The sequence below is a fragment of the Pongo abelii genome, chromosome 5 (genome assembly GCF_028885655.2).
Source record: "Pongo abelii isolate AG06213 chromosome 5, NHGRI_mPonAbe1-v2.0_pri, whole genome shotgun sequence".
Classification (NCBI taxonomy): Eukaryota; Metazoa; Chordata; class Mammalia; order Primates; family Hominidae; genus Pongo; species Pongo abelii.
The window spans coordinates 20,433,261-20,453,081 of record NC_071990.2 but is presented as its reverse complement, the minus strand read 5'-3'; the positions used below and the strand labels follow the sequence as shown (position 1 = coordinate 20,453,081).

The following is a 19,821-nucleotide window of genomic DNA, read 5'->3' as shown; positions in this document are numbered from 1 at the left end:
GAATTCAAGCAATTCTCCTGCCTCAGCCTCCCAAGTAGCTGGGACTACAGGCGTGTGCCACCACACCCAGCTAATGTTTGTATTTTTAGTAGAGACAGGGTTTCACCATGTTGGCCAGGATGGTCTCAATCTCTAGACCTTGTGATCCACCTGCCTTGGCCTCCCAAAGTGCTGGGATTACAGGTGTGAGCCACCGTGCCCGGCCAAGTCAATGAGTTTTAATAATGCTTATTTTTCCCTATCTTTTGAAGTTAAAAAGTTGGCTTGCTAACCAGCTATAACTTTTAGTATGTTAAAATGTTCTGGTCTCACTAGCAAATCACAAAGGCCCAGCAATACGTCATTCTCCCATATATTCTGCATTGTCTATTAATTTTTTACATGACTTAGGGCACATCGGCCAGGTGCAGTGGCTCATGCCTGCAATCCCAGCACTTTGGGAGGCTGAGGAAGGAAGATTGCTTGAGCCCAGGAGTTGGAGACTTGGGGCATGTGATCACCAAACTGAGTCTGAAGTGCTGACTGTAAAATGGATATACCACTAAACTACCTCAAAGAGCTGTTGCTGGAAAGAACAAATACAACTCACCATAAAATATTCTTAAATAATCCAGTAGGACCTCACTTGTCCAGGGCCACACCCATTTACAAATGGGTGCTATGCAGAGCATCCAGGGCTGATGCCAAGTCTGTTGGCCCTGGCGCCATGTTCCTGTGCCCTTGTCTCCACTGCTGAGGCCTGCAGCCAGTCACCCTCTAGGCTCCCCACCCCTCTCCATCTGCCATGCTCTCATTTTATGCGTGTGCCTTTGTTCATTCTGATGAACAGAAGCCTGATTCTGCTTAGTGTTGCCCATGGTGGGGTCTCCAGTGCTCATTCATACCAAGGATGACCACAGGCATTATAAAGCTTGCTGCAGTGAATGGGGGTGTCAGGGCAAGGAAGGGATATTCAGCTACCTGGACCCCTTCTGGTCCTAAATGAAACAAAGAAGCAAAGCTGTACTATACAACAGTTAAACTTAATAAGGCATCTGAGGAGAAACCTGTGTTTCTCTCTATAGTTTATTCAGAAAGAGCAAGCAGAATATTTTTGGAAATAATGAAAAATCCACTGATACATTTAGAGCTTTTGGTGGGTCTAAGATTTAAGTGGCGTAGGAGAAAAGAAACTGAGATGTATTACTTGTACATTTTTCTTCTGACACCTTGATATTCCAGTTTAAACTACCTCGAATTATGCCACAAATCTGTGTCTTTAAGTCCACAGATTCTTAGGTCTTTGAGATCAATTCACCCCTAGTTATACAGATAGCAAACTGTTAAGAAACCAGTCTAAAGTTTTCTTGCTCCTTTGTGCTAAGTTCACCAGAATTCAAGCCTCTGACTTTAACGATGGTGCTCCCTTTTCTTATACCACAACGTGGATTTGCTCATGGTTATTTTCCTTTAATAAATTCTTGCCACAAGTGAATTTAGGCTGTTTTTAATTAAGGTCTTAACCAAAAGATCATTTGGAAAACTCTGTCCCTCCCACAAGGCAGGACAAGCTTGTTCTGACCAGCTGTTCAAAGATTTTTCTGCTCAATCATCAAAGCTTGCAATATCCTCTTACAGTCCTGATAAGGTGAGCACCACTTCCAACCTATCTATGAAAAAAGTATCTCTCTCAAACTTCCAACCCAAAATTAACAAAAGTGAGGAGAAGATTCACAGGGAAGCAGTAAACCTGGAGCAGGGGGTGGGGACCACGTTTGATAGGAATCTTCATTAACATGATTTTAAGGAGTGATAGGACTTCTCTTTTTACATAATTCCACCAGAATTCATAATGTTTTCGTGCCATAGACGCCTCCTTTGGCCTCCTGATGAAGTCTATTGGACCCCTTTTCTCAGGCTAGTGCTTTTTTATGCCTTAAAAAAGAACATATATATATATATATATATATATATATATAAAATATGATTACAAAGGAAACACTTTGTATTGAAATATAGCTATTCAAAATACTAAAAAGCAGTTTATCATACAGTAATCTATGTTCTTCTGTGTTAGTGCATTAAATAAAAAGATCCAGCAGCAGGTCAAAAATTACTGTAATTTTGAAGTCATGATGAGCATAAACAATATTTCAAGACAGCTGCAACAAGTGTAATGTGATATGAAAATATCTATTTCTATGGGTGACAGTCAAACACACTGCCAGTTCTACTGTGGTTTAGTGCCTACGTTCATACTAGAAGAAAACGCTAAATTTCAGTTAGAGGGTAGTCACAAAAAAAATTAAGTGATATCTAGAATTCTATCCAGGGGCCCACATTAACAACCTGAACCATAGAACTGGTCTGTAATCTCCTTCAGGTCTAATTCATTTGATTCCTAAGATCTAACTAGCATAATGCACGACACAGATAGGCACTTGGCAATTGCATGAATTGAACTGAGTCCACAGAGTCTGAATTTAAAAACAAAACAAAACATTAGAAAGGGGCTGAGGCTGCCTTGAGTAATCTTCTATGCCCCTTAATCTCAGCGAGTCCACCCACTGCCAGCTTCCTTCAAGTTCTTCATTCATTTCGCAAATATTCACAGAGCACCTAGTGAGCGTCGGGCAACATTGTGGGCACCTGGCAAACAAAAGAGTCTAACTGCAGATGGTGATGAATGTTAATAAAACACGAAAATAGGATAAAGAGTGACTGGCAGACCAGATGGTAGCAAGGGCTTTTCTGAAGTGACAGGTGAGTCAATAGATGACAAGGAGCCAAGGTCATATGAAGATGTGAGGCAAGGCCATTCCAGGCAGATGGGAGAGCAAGTGCAAAGGCCCTGAGGCAGGAAGAAGCTCGGCACAGCCCTTTCTTGCCTTGTGCTCCCTACATCGAACACACCTGGCCATACCACACCCTGGAAGAGCCTCATCAGAGAGTCTATGTGAGGAAACGTCGAACAGGGTCTTCCACAAGACGCTGGAAGAGGCCCTGTTCACCTCTCCCCTAACCTTCCCTCCATTTATCCCATTTTCACATACTCCAGACCACATCCATCTCTCAATCAGAAAATTTCAGGGCAGAAGCTGTTCCACAAATCATCTAATTCAACCCCAGCTGTAATCATCCGACCACACCTTCTGTTACAAGAAACTCAGCCCACTGAAGAAGTACGCTTTCCCTAAACGTAAGGTCTGTGGTCTATACCATATATCTTGCCTCAAACAAACCTAAACTGCTTTCCCCTGATAGATCTAATGGGCTTGTCTTATTTACACTTTGAGCTCCTTCAGGTAAGCAGCAGCCTTGCCTTCCCTGTCTTCTCCATGTACAGAGCAGAAGTGAACACACAGCCTGCGCAGTTAATCTAAAAGGAGGTGGCCAACGAACACCATGGCCTCCAGGTTCACAGACGCCCCTCCCCAAGGCCCCAGAGTTGGTGAGTTCTAGACAAGATGGAAGAGTTTTTTGAAAACAGCCACAATCTTGAGGCCAATTATGTTGGGGTAGCTTGTATTCTAAATCAGTTTTCTCCTTCACAGGTGCCTTGGGCTAAATGCCCGCCCCCACGTCCCCGTTAAATTCCTGTGTTGAAGTCATAACCCCCAGTGCCTCAGAATGTGGCTGTATTTGGAGAATGAACCTTTAAAGAGGTGATTAAGTTGAAAGAGGCCATTGGGGTGAGCCCAAATCCAATCTGAAGGAAAAGACACCCGGTGCGCTTATGACAGAGGGACGACCAGGTGAAGAGGCAGCCATCTTGGAGCCGAGACGGGCCTCAGAGGAAACCTCCCTGACGACACCTTGGACTTCCAGTCTCCAGATCAGGGAGAGAATAGATTTCTGCCGTTGAAGCCACCCAGTCTGTGGTACTTTCTTATGGCAGCCCTACCAGACTAATGTAATAGGTGTCTAAATTTAGATATTTCCAAAAACAGAGGCTGAGACAAGGAGTTGTGTGCAGGTAGTTTATTGGGAAGTGATCCTGGGAGGAGGGAGAGTGAGGTGGGTGTATTATTGAAGAGTGTGTGTAGAAGGTCATGGCTGCAGGTAACAGGGGCTTCATTCTGCTGAGGCCTCCCAAGAAGCATCCAGAATGCCCCCTGGAACTGTTCTAGGAAGTAGGGCCATTTATCCACTGGCTTCCATTCCCACTGGTAGAGGGTGGCCCTGGGGTGTTGACCCCCCACTCCGACTCATAGGTTGCAATATGTTCAGTCTGCTCCTAGAGAGACAAAAAAGCAAAAAGCAGTGCTCCTGGCACCTGAGGCAGGACACCATCAGCAGAAGGCAAATCTCAGCTCACGGGACACTGCGCCACGGGATGCGAGGTGGGAGCAGACGGAGTACTGTATGAAGTCAGCAGATCACCGTTGACGCAGCTGGTTCCTTCTCCAGAAGCAAAAACATCTTTAAGGTCACTGAAGATAGCAACATTCTGCAATGGACCCATTTTGAGGCCACAGAGATGTAATGATACTGGCATCCAGAGACAGTTGCATTCCTCCCACAAGGTAGATTCAGGTGTCAGCTGATGGCGAGAAGTGTTGAGGAATACCGTGTCTCCAGCATGCTCATTTTCAGCACGCTCTTGTGAATTCTGTGTTTTAAGTGAGAGTTTTGGTTGGGCCTTTTTGCTATTTTCCAAAGATAATCTAATTCTTTTTTTTCTTTTTCTTGAGACAGAGTCTCTCTTTGTTGCCCAGGGTGGAGTGCAGTGGCGCCATCTTGGCCCACTGCAACCTCCATCTCCTGGGTTCAAGTGATTCTCCTGCCTCAGCCTCCCAAGTAGCTGGGATGACAGGTGTGCGCCACCATGCCCAACTAATTTTTGTATTTTTATTACAGATAGGGTTTTGCCATGTTGGCCAGGCTGGTCTCGAACTCCTGACCTCAGGTGATCTGCCTGCTTTAGCCAAAAATAACCTAATCCTTTTATAATCAACGTGTCCCTCTATTGCAACTGGCCCTCAACTCTGAAGTGAATCCTACTGCTTATGAAAAGAAGAAAGAGTAAAATCACCTCACTTAAGTTCTAGGTAATCTCTAGAAGCCAACCCATAAAAAGGATTTTTCTCTCCCATCCAAGTTTCCCCTCTGGAATTGAGGTGTTATGTCAAATATGGTACTTCTGAATGTCACGTGAACAACTAACTCCAGTTTATTCAAGCTACCCTTTAAGACCAATAAATGTGCTTATGGGACAAATTTTCTAAATTCCCTTCAGGAATTTATTTCCTTTTCTTTGGCAAATAACTATACGAGATTTATCACTTAATACTTTGTAAAGTAAAACATCCAAGATAAAGTTATGCAGGGAGATGTCAGACGTGAATGGTATTTCCTGGTATTTTCCAATTATCCTGAGTCCTATCTTTAGAGTTATCAGATTTAGCAAATAAAAATACAGAGCATTAAGTAAGTTAAATTAGAATTTCAAACAAACAACAAATTTTAAAAATATCTATATCCCCAATATTGCATGGGACCTACTTATACTAAAAAGGTTATTTGTTGTTTATCTGAAATTCAAATTGAACTTGGCATCGTGTATTTTATCTGGTAACCCTATCTTAATATTCCAGAATGGAAAAATAGCAAATTTAGAATTTAAAAGTAGAATTTATATTTAAAATATAACCTCCTATTTTAACTTTGATTAACTACAGCAGAATACTCAAAGCATGATTAGTTAGAACAAGCTGCTATTTTAACAGAGAGGATTCATTTTAGAACTGATGGCTCATTATAACAACTAGGGTGGTTCAATTTGAAAGGAAAAAAATAGGGCATTTTATTTAATATTTAATAAAATATTAAAATTCCCCTGGGAATCAATGTGTAAGAACAAAAAAACCATGTATTATTATTTGCATAAGAAAGAGCAATTAAAATGTAGTAAGCACACATTTTATTTGTGTAACTTGCCACTGTTTAGTGCTTACAGAAGCTAAAACATCAATGTGGGTTAAGATACTGAAAAAAAAAAAAAAAAAAGAAACAAAAAAGAAAGTGGTTGGAAAAAAATTTGATTGGATCTCAAAATTGTACATATCTCAAACTATGCAGAACAGAACAGAAACAGTTTCCTCTCCAACTTTGTCCTTCTTAGTTTGAGAAATGGTCCTAGACTTTCCAGAAAAAATACAGTAGTCTCTCCTCATCCTCCGAGGATACATTCCAAGACCCCTACTGCATGCCTGAAACCTCAGGTAGTACCAAACCCTATACATACTATGTTTTTTCCTATACAGTAAGGAATGAGCGTTGGGGAATAGTGTAATATAGTGCGAATACACCGGACAAAGGGGATGACTCAAGTCCCAGGTGGGATTTAATGATGCTACTCAGATCAGTGTGCAATTTAAAACTTACGAATTGTTTATTTCTGGAATTTTTCATGTAATATTTTTGGACCTTAGGTAACTGAAAGCACGAAAAGCAACACTGTGGATAAGGGGGACAACGAATATACCTTTGTTTGAGATGGCTTATATGACACTGTAGCTGGGGACAAAGAATGCCTGTGATAGGCACAGAATTATCTGAGAGCAAGACTTGTTAACCTTGGCACTAGTGACATTTTGGGCTGGATAATTCTTTGTTGTGGGGAGGCTATCACATATGTTATAGGATGTTTAACAGTATCCCTGGCCTCTACGCACTAGATGCCAATAGCATCTCCCATCCCCAGTTACGAAAATCAAAAATGTCTCCAGACATTGCCAAAGGTTGCATGAGGGGCAGAACATTCCCCAGTTGAGAACCACTGGTCTACGAGAACCTCTGATGTTTTGGCTCTGCCCTGGCAATGACAGGCTTGAGTTCCCAGAAATTTCTAAAAATATCATTGTAGGGCAGCTTAGAATAACAAAAGGGGGGAAAAAGCTGCAACGAAATTTGCACCAAATCCATGTTGACCAAAATTGTTCTATATATATTTACGGAACAATTAAAATAGATTTATCTACCTAAAGATGCCCCTAACTCTTTATATGTGGAAGTTGTGTACTAATCCAAGATTTAGGCAGGAGATCTGTTTTCAGCACCAACTCTACTCTTTGCTTACCACGTATCAGAGGGCTAACCTTTCTGACCCTGTCTGCATTCCAACATTGCTTCTCATTCAGCCGCCCCCTCCCCAGTCAACCCTGAGAGGTAAGTCATTAACCGTCCCATGTTAGATGAGGAAGCTTGGGGGCTGGGCGTGGTGGCTCACGTCTATAATCCCAGCACTTTTGGGAGGCCGAGGCAGGTGGATCACTTGAGGTCAAGAGTTCGAGACCAGCCTGGCCAGTATGGTGAAATCCCGTGTCTACTAAAAATACAAAAATTAGCCAGGCATGGTGGCATGTGCCTATAATCCCACTACTTGGGAGGCTGAGGCAGGAGAATCGCTTGAATCCGGGAAGCAGAGGTTGCAGTGAGCCAAGATCGCACCATTGCACTCCAGCCTAGGTGTCACAGCGAGAATCCATCTCAAAAAACAAAAAAAAATAAAAAATAAAAGAGGAAGCTTGGGTCTAGAAAAGAGAAATGACTGCCTGAGTTCCCGCAGCTGGTGAGATTTTAAACTCCAAAGTCCAAGCCCTTAACCACCTCCCTCACCTTGGGAGAAAAGAAAATCACTAAATGTCTGTGACCTTAGTTTCATTTCCTTGCCTCTAACTTAGAAATAAACATTTCAGTACTTCAGAGTCCCTGCGAGAGCTTCAACGCAGTTCACTGAATCGTTGCAGGAGGGACCAAAGTCCCTCGGTGAACAGTGGTGTTCACCGAGGCCTGCTGTGCTGGGCAGCACCCATCTCAAAGGCCAGAAGAACCACACCCTAACTCAGAGATCTGCTGCAGAATTTAAATGAACTGCTGCCAACTCACTTGGAAAGAGCACTATCAGGGATGCAAATGTAAATAGTAAATACCATTAAGGAGCTCCTAGGACTTCGAAAAGAGATGCATGGCATGGAAGGTGTGTGGCAGGTGTCAGGAAGGCCAGCTTCCACAGTGACATTCTCTCCAAGTCACCTCAAATGGTAGTCCAAATGTATGCTGGCAGAATGGGCAGTCACTTCCGCAGCAAAACCTCCCTGAGGTCCCCAAGAATTCAATGGCCACAGTGAGTCTCTGTGGCTTAGTGGACAGTCACAGAAGGTCTGAGCAGAAGGGGGCCTTAGAAATCACTTTTATTTGACAAATGAGAAACTGGAGCCCAGAGGTGAAAAGAATTGATCCCACCCAACCTGCCAGGTCCCTGGTGCCTGACTACACCGCAAACCCCAGTGTAACCCCTGCCCTGGCTGACCTTTCTTCCCTAAGCAGATTTTGCAGGAGTAGTTTCAGGACCATATTATTGTTCTGAACTTCTAAGAGGAAAGGGCCAAATACAAAGTGTTTGGTTAACTCAGTCAATGAAGCATAAATGAAATGTTTAAATCTTTGAGTTACAAAGCCTCATTAGGGTAAGAAGGTGCTGTAGGAGTGGACGTAGGGAGGGTTTGTGAGTCCCATTATATGATAAGAAATGCTGTTAGGCTGGAATGAGTTCGATATGCCCAGGGGAGGCAGGCAGGAGTGGTAGTGAACATTTGTCTTCTTTTTATATATGCAAAAACCCCAGCTAACATTGCACCTTATGCAGAACTTTTCATTCTCAGTCACTTTTACACATATATTACCCCATTTTCTTCCCCCAGCATCACAGTGGAGAAGGTATGGATAGGTGGTTTGGGGTGCCAATAAACCATAGACTATTTGAAGAAAAAAAATGTCTCACCCGTAGTTTCATGAAGCCACATTTAGATTCTAGGTCTAATTTCAACAGATATCAGCACAGCGGAGCTACAGTTACAGTGGACAGATCATTTGTCAAGAATGGAAAAAGCCAGGATGCCAGGGCAGTTGTATTGGGGGGGATGGGAAGGAAGAAGTGAAAGTCTATTTTAAAAGAAATGTAGCGAAAAACTGCTAACAGAGCAGGCAGAGTTCAAGTTTAAACCCTGGGCATGAGGGAAAGCCCGGTCAGCTGAGGCCATGCCAACACTTCAGGGTTACAAGCACCACTGATCACCAATAGCACAGCCCTGGAAGGCCCATGTGTGGCCACGATCCCGAAATGACACTAGGTGGAGATCAGGCAGATACCACCAACAGAGAGGCTGGGAATGGAATAGATATTTCAGCCATAACTGCAGACGGGAAAAACAAGATTGGGGCGGCAAGTGCTAAATAAATCACAAAATAATTCTTCATTTACCTTTCAGTCTGGAAGTAAACCTATGCTTTCACAAAATTAAGAGTGCAGTCATGTGGTAAAAACAAGAAATCTTTGATTCGGTGCCTTCTACTGTGTAATACAAAATTGGATAATGTAGACCAAAAAACAATAAATGAATGACAAAGCAAAACTATATATTTTTATAAAAGCCACTAAGATTTAATTCCCCTATACTTACACCAGTAACTGTTGAAGAAAAGGTAAATTAAAGGACTCAGGATATGAAAACAAACTTGATCCCCATCACCACTGCCAATTAATTACATGCACATGAGAAATTCACTAAGCAGCTAATCATTTATATTCTGGCCTAGTATTTCCGCACAACTATTGTATTAGATATTTAAATTTGCAATTTCAAATGGACTCATTGTCACAGGCCTCTTAGTCCATTTTACACACAAAATCAATACACTATTCCTAATAAATAAGATTACTTTTCCAAAACTCCCAGTGGGAGCTCAGCGGGACTTCTGTTTGGGAGCCTGCTTCAAACTTCTCCAAAGAAAATTACTTTCCTGATGTTCACCTCTAAGAACCAACAGAAGGCACCTGAGAGAACTCAAATGAAGAGGTAACCACCTGAGGGGGAAGGGAGGGCTCAAACTGTTAGGTAATTTAGACACATGAATGTCCCAGTTTAAATGCCCCTCTACAGCAAAGCGTTTCTGGATCCACCTGAGACCTCTGTTCCTCCACTAGAGAGCTAAGACACGTTGTTGCATTTTCTTCTAAAAGGTAGAAGGGGCCGGGCGCGGTGGCTCACGCCTGTAATCCCAGCAATTTGGGAGGCCCAGGTGGAGGTGGGGGCAGATCACCTAGGGTCAGGAGTTCAAGACCAGCCTGGCCAACATGGTAAAACCCTGTCTCTACAAAAAATACAAAAATTAGCTGGGCATGGTGGCGTGCGCCTGTAGTCCTGGCTCCTCAGGAGGTTGAGGCAGAAGAATCAGTTGAACCCGGGAGGCAGAGTTTGCAGTGAGCCAAGATCGTGCCACTGCACTCCAGCCTGGGCGACAGAGCAAGACTTTGTCTCGAAAAAAAAAAAAAAGTAGAAGGTTCCTGGGGTTGTGCGCACAGCTTCTCCCAGCCTACTGCCCCATCCTTAATGCCCAGGGCTGTGTGTTCCTCACCTTTGTATTCCAAACCACATAACCACCTCTAGAAAAGAGCCGAGGAAGGGTTACACAGTGTTTGGCATTAAAAAAAAGCATTGGGTAAATAATTTCTCTCCCCACTCACTTAAACTTTAGCCTGTGGTCCCAACTTGACTTGTATCCTAAATCTGAACAAATACCCTTGGCAAAGCCAAATTTTTCAACTCTTGTGCCCCAGTGGATAAATCCTTTAGGGAGATCTTGCTAGGTCTTCCCTTCATGCAATAAACACTCTACTCTGTAAATGCCACTGACCACCCTGCAGGACATGGAGAAACACCTGATAACCCGCCCTAGACAATGGCCTGCCCTCATCCTGTGAGAAAACCCCACGTGTCTGGGTTGCATAATGGTTAAGAGAGGTTTCGAAATTTCCTGGACTTGGTCTGGAACCCTGGTTCTGCCAATGTCCAGAAATGTAGCCTTGGACAAACTGCTTCATCACTGAGCCTCACTTTCCTCATCTACAGATGAGGATATTGGCACCAACTCTCAAGGTTTGTTGTATCAGATGAAATAAAAAATGTAAACAGCTTACTGCTATTCCCAGTGCAGTAGACTATCTAATAAGTACAGAGAGTTTTTTTTCTCATAACCCTAAACTCACAGTAGATGGGGGAGAAGAAGCCCAATTTGTAAAAATGCAAGTAAGCATGAACATAAAAACTGTAATTTTAATGAAAAAAAAAGTATGTAACAGGAAGCAGATTTTCCTTATTTATAGTAAATCATATCACAAAGCTACTGTATTCAAAACAGTGTGCTGCTTCTTTACAAAGGGATAAAGGTTATCAATGGAGCAGAGTAGAAAGTTCAGAGACAGAACAACATAGACACACATGCACACAGCACATACATGCATGTATGCATGTACACACACACACACACACACACACACTCTCTCTCTCTCTCTCTCTCTCTCTAATATGAGAAAAGGGAATTTCAAGTGCATGCGTGGGGAAAGCGGAACCATCCAATAAATGGCGCTAGTTTAACTGACTATTCATTTAGGAAAAATAAAGTCACACCTTTAAAACACACACACACACATACACATACCCTTCCACTGAGGTTAAAGATCAAAATAATAAAATTATGAAGCTAGGAGAAAAAATACATAGAATATTGCTATGGTTTGCAGGTTAGGAAAGGCCTTCCCAAAGCAAGCCACAAAACTCAAACTGTAAAAGCTGTAATTTTGGCTGGGTGCAATGGCTCACACCTGAGGTCAGGAGTTCGAGACCAGCCTGACCAACATGGTGAAACCCCATCTCTACTAACAATACAAAAAATTAGCCGGGCATGGTAGTGGGCGCCTGTAATCTCAGCTACTTGGGAGGCTGAGGCAGGAGAATCGGTTGAACTCGGGAGGCAGAGGTTGCAGTGAGCCAAGATCAGGCCATTGCACTCCAGCCTGGGCAACAAGAGCGAAACTCCGTCTCAAAAAAAGCGCTGTAATGGCCAGACGCAGTGGCTCACACCTGTAATCCCAGCACTTTGGGAGGCCGAGGCAGGCAGATCACGACGTGAGGAGTTCGAGACCAACCTGGCCAACACGGCGAAACCCTGTCTCTACTAAAAATACAAAAATTAGCTGGGTGTGGTGGTGGGCGCCTGTAATCCCAGTTACTTGGGAGGCTGAGGCAGGAGAATCAGTTGAATCCAGGAGGCAGAGGTTGCAGTGAGCCGAGATCGTGCCATTGCACTCCAATCTGGGTGACAAGAGCAAGACTTGGTCTCAAAAAAAAAGCACTGTAATTTCACATGTAGTCATCTGCCAAACAATGATGCTTTCAGTCAACAGCAGACTCTATATATTCCAGTGGTCCCATAAGATTATAAAACTGTATTTTTACTGTACTGTTGCTATGTTTAGATACATAACCACTGTGTTTAAGTTGCCTACAGTATTCAGCCCAGTAACATACAGTACAGGTTTGTAGCCTAGGAGCAATAGGCTAGACCATAGAACCTTGAGGTATAGTAGGCTACACCATGAGGTTTGTGTAAGTACTCTCTATGATGTCTGCACAGTGATGAAATTTCCTAATGACACATTTCTCAGACTATATCCCCATCGTTAAGTGACACATGACATTATAAAAACTAAATAAACATATATAGAAAGAAATACATCATAGAAAAATCAAAAGAAACATAATAGGCTTGGGCAAAACAATACAGGGATACCACATTTCATTGTGCTCCACGGATACTGCAGTGTTTTACAAATTGAAGGTTTGTGACAACCCTGCATCAAGCTAGTCTATCAGCGCCATTTTTCCAACAGTGCTCACTACATATCTCTGTCAAATTTTGGTAATTCTCGTAATATTTCAAACTTTTTCATTACTATTATATCTGTTGTGGTGATCCGTGATCAGTGATCTTTGAGGTCACTATTGCAATTACTAATGTCACTAAATAATGTTTAGTAACTAAACAATATACAATGGCAAACTTAATCGATAGCTGTTGTGTGTGTTCTGAATGCTCTTCCAGCTGTACCCTGTCTCTTACCCTCTTCTCGGGCCTCCCTATTCCTTAAGAAACAAGAATACTGAAATTAGGCTAATTAGTAATCCCACAATGGTCTCTTAAGTGTTCAGGTGAAAGGAAGACTCACACATCCCTCCCTCTAAATCAAAAGCTAGAAATTATTAAGCTTGGTGAGGAATGTACATCAAAACCTGAAATAGGCAAAAAGCTAGGCCACTTGTGCCAAATAGTTAGCCAAGTTGTGAACGTGAAGGAAAAGGTCTTGAAGGACATTAAACATGCTACTCCATGAACACACAAATGACACAAGAACAAAACAGCCTTATTACTGATATGGAGAAAGTTTGAGTGGTCTGGATAGAAGATCAAACCAGCCACAACATTCCCTTAAGCCAAAGCCTAATCCAGAGCAAGGCCCTAAATCTCATCAGCTCTTTTGAAGGCTGACAGGTGAGGAAGCTGCAGAAGTTGGAAGGTAGCAGAAGTTGGTTCATGACCTTTAAGGAAAGACTTCCCCATATCATAAAAGTGCAAGGTGAAGCAGCAAGTGCTGATATAGAAGCAGCAGCAAGTTATTCAGAAGATCTAGCTAAGATTACTCATGAAAGTGGCTATCCTAAACAACAGATCTTCAATGTAGATGAAACAGCTTTCTATTGGAAGATGATACCATCTAGTACTTGCATAGCTAGAGAGGAGAAGTCAATAGCTGGCTTCAAAGCTCAAAAGACAGGCTGACTCTTTGGTTAGGAGCTAATGCAATTGGTGGCATTAAGTTAAAGCCAATGATCATTTACCATTTCAAAAACCCTAGGGCCCTTAAGAACTATGCTAAATCGCAGGGCACGGTGGCACATGCCTGTAGTCCCAGCTACTCAGGAGGCTGAGGTGGGAGGATCGCTTGAACCCAGGAGTTCTAGTCTGTAGTGCGCTATGCCGATCGGGTGTCTGCACTAAGTTCGGCATCAATATGGTGACCTCCCGGGAGCGGGGGACCACCAGGTTGCCTAAGGAGGGGTGAACCAGCCCAGGTCGGAAAAAAAGAACTATGCTAAATCTACTCTGTGATCTATCAGTGAAGTAATAAAGCTTGAATGACAGCACATCTGTTTACAGCATGGTTTACTGACTATTTTAAGCCCATTGTTGATAACTACTGCTCAGAAAAAAAGATTCCTTTCACAATATTACTACTCATTGACAATGGACCTGGTCACGCAAGAACTCTGATGGAGATGTACAAGGAGATTAATGTTTTCATGGCTGGTAACACAACATCCATTCTGCAGCCCATAAATCAAGGAGTAATTTTGAATTTCTAGTCTTATTATTTAAGAAGTACATTTTGTAAGGTTATAGCTGCCATAAATAGTGATTCCTCTGAAGAATCTGGATAAAGTAAATTACAAACTTTCTGGAAAGGAGTCTCCATTCCAGATGCCAATATCAACACTCATGATTAATGGGAGGAAGCCAAAATATCAGTATTAACAGGAGTTTGGAAGAAGTTGATCCCAACCCTCCTGGATGACAGGGGTTCAAGACTTAGTGGAGAAACTGCCGATGTGGTGGAAGTAGCAAGAGAACTAGAATGAAAATGGAGAGTTAGCAGGTGATTGAACTGCTACAATCTCATGTTCAAACTTGAATAGATGAGGAGTTGCTTCTTACAGATAAGCAAATAAAGCGATTTCTTGAAATGGAAGATGACTGTGAACAATGTTGAAATGACAACAAGGGATTTGGGATATTGCATAAATTTAGTTGATAAAGCAGCAGGAGAGTTTGGGAAGGATTACTTCGATTTTGAAAGAAGGTCTAGTGTGGGAAAAATGCTATCAAATAGTATCACATACTACAGAGAAATCTTTTATGAAAGGAAGAGTCAATCAACATGGAAAACTTGATTTTTTTCTTATGTGAAGAAATTGCCACAGCTGACCCAGCATTCAGTGACTTCTTCCCTAAACAGCAACAGTCTTCAATGTGAAGGCAAAACCCTCCACCAGCAAAAAGATGACTCGCTGAAGGCTCAGGGTATTGTTGGCATTTTGTAGCAATATAGTATTTTTAAGTTAAGATATGTACGTTGGTTTTTGATACAATGCTGTTGCCCACTGAATAGACTACAGTATAGTGTAAACTTTATATGCACTGGGAAACCGAAAACTCCATATGACTTGCTTTATTGTGACATTTGCTTTATTGCTGTGCTCAGCAATCAGACCTGCAATATCTCTGAGGTATGCCTGTATTTACTACACACACACACACACACACACACACACACACCAGAGAAAGCCCATTATCTATAATTCATTAAAAGTTCCAATAATTCAGTAAGAAAACTATAAATAGCCTTGGGCACAAAAATGATAAAGAATTCAAAGAGGCTACTCACAGAAATGCAAATTAGGGCAGATACTTAAATTTACTAATTCGTTTTCTTCATCATCTGTAAAATGTGGACAATAATCACACCCACTTTACAGAGATGTCAAGGTTTAAATTAGTGATTTCATATCATGTGCTTAAAACTATCCCTGACACATAAAAACATTCAATAAACATTAGTCAGTAGCAGTAATAGTAGCGGTGGTGGTGGTAGCAGCAGCAATAATTTAAAAAACATACAAGTAAAATAAGGAAGCGGCCTGGGCAACATGGTGAAACCTCATCTCTACAAAAAATACAAAAAGTAGCCGGGTGTGATGGCATGCGCCACTAGTCCCAACTACTCAGTAGGCTGAGGAGGGAGAATCGCTTGAGCCCGGGAAGCAGAGGTCGCAGAGAGCCAAGACTGCACCACTGCACTCCAGCCTGGGCAACAGAATGAGACTCTGTCTCGATAAATACATAAAAATTGGCTGGGCACAGTAGCTTGCGCCTGTAATCCCAGCACTTTGGGAGGCTGAGGCAGGCAGATTGACTGAGCTCAGGAGTTTGAGACCAGCCTGGGCAACACGGTGAAACCCCAACTCTACTAAAATACAAAAAAAGTAGCCAGCCATGGTGGCGTGCGCCTGTGTCCAGCTACCGGGGAGGCTGAGGCAGGAGAATTGCTTGAACACCTGGGAGGCGGAGGTTGCAGTGAGCCCAGATCATGCCACTGCACTCCAGCCTGGGCTACAGAAAAAGACTCCATCTCAAAATAAGTAAGTAAGTAAATAAATAAATAAATAAATAAATAAAAGGAAGTACTATCTAGCATAAGCAGCAACTCAAAAAGACTAATGTTACCTAGTGTTGGAAAAAGTATGAGAAAACAGGCAACTCTCTACACTTGTGGTGGGCATATAAATTTGTTCAGCCTTTTTGGAGGGTAATTTGGACCTATCTAATCTATCAGCATTTTAATATACATGCCCTGTGATATAAATTCAACACTTAGAAATGCAGTCTATAGAAATACACACAAGCACAAAAACATATATACACAGATATCCAATGTAGCACTGTTCATAACAGCAACAGTTAAAATGAAAAATGACCATCAAATAGGAATAACTAAACACATTCTGGCATATCTACATGAGTGGCAGCGCAGCTATTACAAAGAATAATGAGCATCAATATATACAGATAGGGAATTATGTCTCCGGAAATACTAAGCAAAAGGGCAAGCCACGATGTGCACTTCTGTATTTTTGAATCGTTTTTAATTTTATATAAATAAAATATAGATTTGCAAACGATTATAAAAAGGAAAGGCCAAGCTGTGATTGTGGTTATCTCTGGGAAGGAAGCAAGATTAAGAGGGAATGAAGAAAGTATTTTCATTTTCACTCCACTTCCTTATATATTTTTTATTTTTAAAAAATAATAAGCAGATACTAAAAACAAGTATTTTCTTACAAAAAAAAAAGGTAACAAACAAATTCAGTGTTTCACACCAGAGTCATGGAACTGGACACCTGGGTGAATGACAGCGTCCATATGCTCCACAAGCGGCCAGCAGTACTCCCTCCCCTGCAGGTACACTCTAGAGAGGAGACCCCAGCTGGAAGATAGTAATGGGATCATTCAATGCCTTTGCTCTGACACAGCTAATAACCTTCTGATCGGGAACACAGGCAATAACCAATTTCTGCAACTGTCCATTTGGCAGTTATACTTCTCAGGGTAAGTATTAAGTTCACAGTCTAGTTTGTCAGCCTTTAGAACTCTGATTAACACAAAGTCGCCCTCCAGATCAGTAAATCAGAATTCCTAACCCTGCACAGTTTAGGGCTAGACCTACTCCTATTGAGATCTCCCTAGGGTGCAAAAATTGCGAGAGACCTACCTTAGCTAAAACAGACAGCCAACTGGCTGGCCATTTTAACAGTTATTTGCATATTATAAGAAATAAAAAGCAAGACTTAAAAGAGCTCAACACTTGCCACCTGTTACTGTCAAATGTGATAACACATCTCTAGTTCCATCTGACAAATATTTACGAAACTCGACTATATGGACAGCGCTGCTCTATTTCCATTTCTTTCACTCCACAAGTCAGATGGGAGGTCCACACCTCGGTCCTCAGTGCTGGATTTGGAAAAGAAGACAGTGGTTTAGTCACACTAGACCTCCAGAGGTGGCTGGTGTTTGAGGGCCACCCCTTGTCTACCCTGACTACACAGAGCAGTGAACTGAAGGTCAAGGGATTAGAGAAGCTGATCCTTACACTCTAGAGCAAGGCAGGAAGCAAGAAGTGAGGACTGCTTGCCTCCCTCTCCCAGCCTCTATAATAGAACCAACCACAAATGGCAAACTTAAAACTGTCACTGTAACCAGAACTTGTTTTGGCTGTAGGTAGACAGAAAGAGAGAGGAAATGCCCACCGATGGTCAGAGAGAGATTTTTAGAATAGAACCACCAAGACAAACCTGGACTATATATAACAGAACCTGGTAATCTTTCATATGCATTTTCAAGACACAGGTTTTCTTCAAAAGGAACTACCAAACCCCCCAAATACTCCTTTTAACATGGCTGTAATTAATTAGTGTTTGTGAATTAAATGACAGCTGTTAAATGGACAGGTTATATGCTTATAAGCATATCCAGGCTTTGGGCTAGTGCAGAAATAAAAGTATTTCTGCCAGTCTAATCTGGGCTTTTTTTTTTTTTTTTTTTTAAATCCATTATCAGGAAATAAAAATCAAGTAACATCTTTTTAAGTTTAAAAGTTTATTTAATTACACTTATTTTTTAAAAAGTTATTAACTTTTAAAACACTTATTTTTATTCAAAGTTATTACTTAAGATTTTGGATTCCATTATTTTGGTTATAATTTACATTATGGTATTCACTCATTCAGACTGTATGTAATCCAAAGCTTTTCACACAAAGAACCGTGGTGTCTATTTAACGCCTTTATTGGTTTTTATAATGAGCTGGGATGGGAGGAAAACTGTACCACCATTTATCAAATGGTCACCCTGTGCCGAGCTCCACACTGGACACTTTCCCATGGTCTGTCATTTCATTTACTCTTCACTGTATCTTTAAATACCCAAATTACCAGACATACAAAGGAGAGCTACCATTTCATTTTCAGATAAGCCTTGTCCATCCAGTTGGCAATTTGATTGCAGCTATAAAATTTTTTAATGTTGCCAGGTAAGAAGCCAATAAAAACTGAAGGAATTAAAAGAAGAAAAAATAATTGTCAAACATGCCAAAAGTCTGGAGAAAAGTGGGGAAAGCAACTTCCTTGTATATCAGGCAAGGAAAAGCCCAGGGAAGGCTAAGAATTTCTGTTACTGAATCCTGTGTGCTGTGGTGACTTAGGAGGCCTCCCAAAGCCCTCCCTTTTAAAGGAGGGGTGGCCAGGCCCAGGAAAGAGATCAAAGGGTACTGCTAGTTTTAACTGTCTCGGTGTACCTAAGACTATCCTTTGTAAACTCTGATGTTATTAGAATCTCATGATATGAGCAACACCTTATTTGATGGCACCATATAACACTGCAGCCCAGTTAGGGCCTGGGTTTCCCCCCTACTCCTTTCTTTTCCCAAACACTGACTCACACACAAACTTGGTGCATTGGAATGACGTGGGGGACTTGTTAAGCCATACACCAGCGCTGCTCACCCCCACATCCACTTCCTGAGTTTCTGACAGTGGGTCTGGAGTACAACCTGAAAACTTTCATTTCTAACAAGCTCCCAAGTAATGCTCCTGGTCCAGCACCACATACTTAGAACTATTAAAAAAATAAAATAAAATAAAATAAAAAGAATCCAAAGATAAGACCACGGTATTTATGATGTGGCAAAATCTTCATCAACTATGACCCAAACCACACAGAGGCAGGGAATTTTGTCTGTTCTGACACTGCTGTATTCCTGGTGCCTAGAATGGTGGCTGGCATATGCTAGGTGCTTAACACATATCTGCTAAATAAATGAGTCAGCTGGCCCTGTGGCTGAAACTGGGGCCAGCATGGGTATAGGTGAGCAAGGAAAATAGCTGCAGAAGCACCAGCAACAAAGGGAATGGCTGCTCACTGCTGAACTGCCCTGAAACGGAAGCCCAACTTAATGACAACCACAATAACAATATACATGATGAAGACAACAAATGTCAGAGTGTTTAGCACACGGCCAGGGATGGAGCCAGCACTTTACATGCATTACTGCATTCAATCCTTAGAGTAACTCTGTGAGGTAAGAACCATGATTTTCCTCATTTAACAGACAAGGAAACAGGGTTTGGAGGGAAAGTGATGTGACCAAATCATCTAACTATGAAGTGGGATTAAAAACCACGCTGAGAAGTTGATCCTGAGCAGAAAGTCGCTCTTAATTACCCAGTTGGGTCAATGATAAATGCAAAACTTCCTTCCCTGAACTGCAGACTTTGATCCTTTCTTCTGCAAGTTAGAGAGGCTTCCAGCAGCCAATTAATATCATGC

General features: G+C 41.9%; 1 protein-coding gene and 1 long non-coding RNA gene across 6 annotated transcripts in view; one reads left to right on the top strand and one right to left on the bottom strand.

Annotated features, from left to right (window-relative positions):
- The window catches only part of E2F3 (E2F transcription factor 3), a 91,463-nt gene that overhangs the window by 57,959 nt on the left and 13,683 nt on the right, over positions 1 to 19,821 (bottom strand). The window lies entirely within an intron of this gene.
- LOC129059896 (uncharacterized) lies at positions 3,241 to 8,741 on the top strand. 3 transcript variants are annotated; one of them, XR_010140588.1, is made up of 3 exons: positions 3,241 to 3,430; positions 3,534 to 3,860; positions 4,210 to 8,741. It is a non-coding gene; the product is annotated as an uncharacterized LOC129059896 (long non-coding RNA). The 3 variants fall into 3 exon arrangements; XR_010140589.1 differs by having other exon boundaries at positions 3,534 to 3,955; XR_008526065.2 differs by having other exon boundaries at positions 3,534 to 8,741.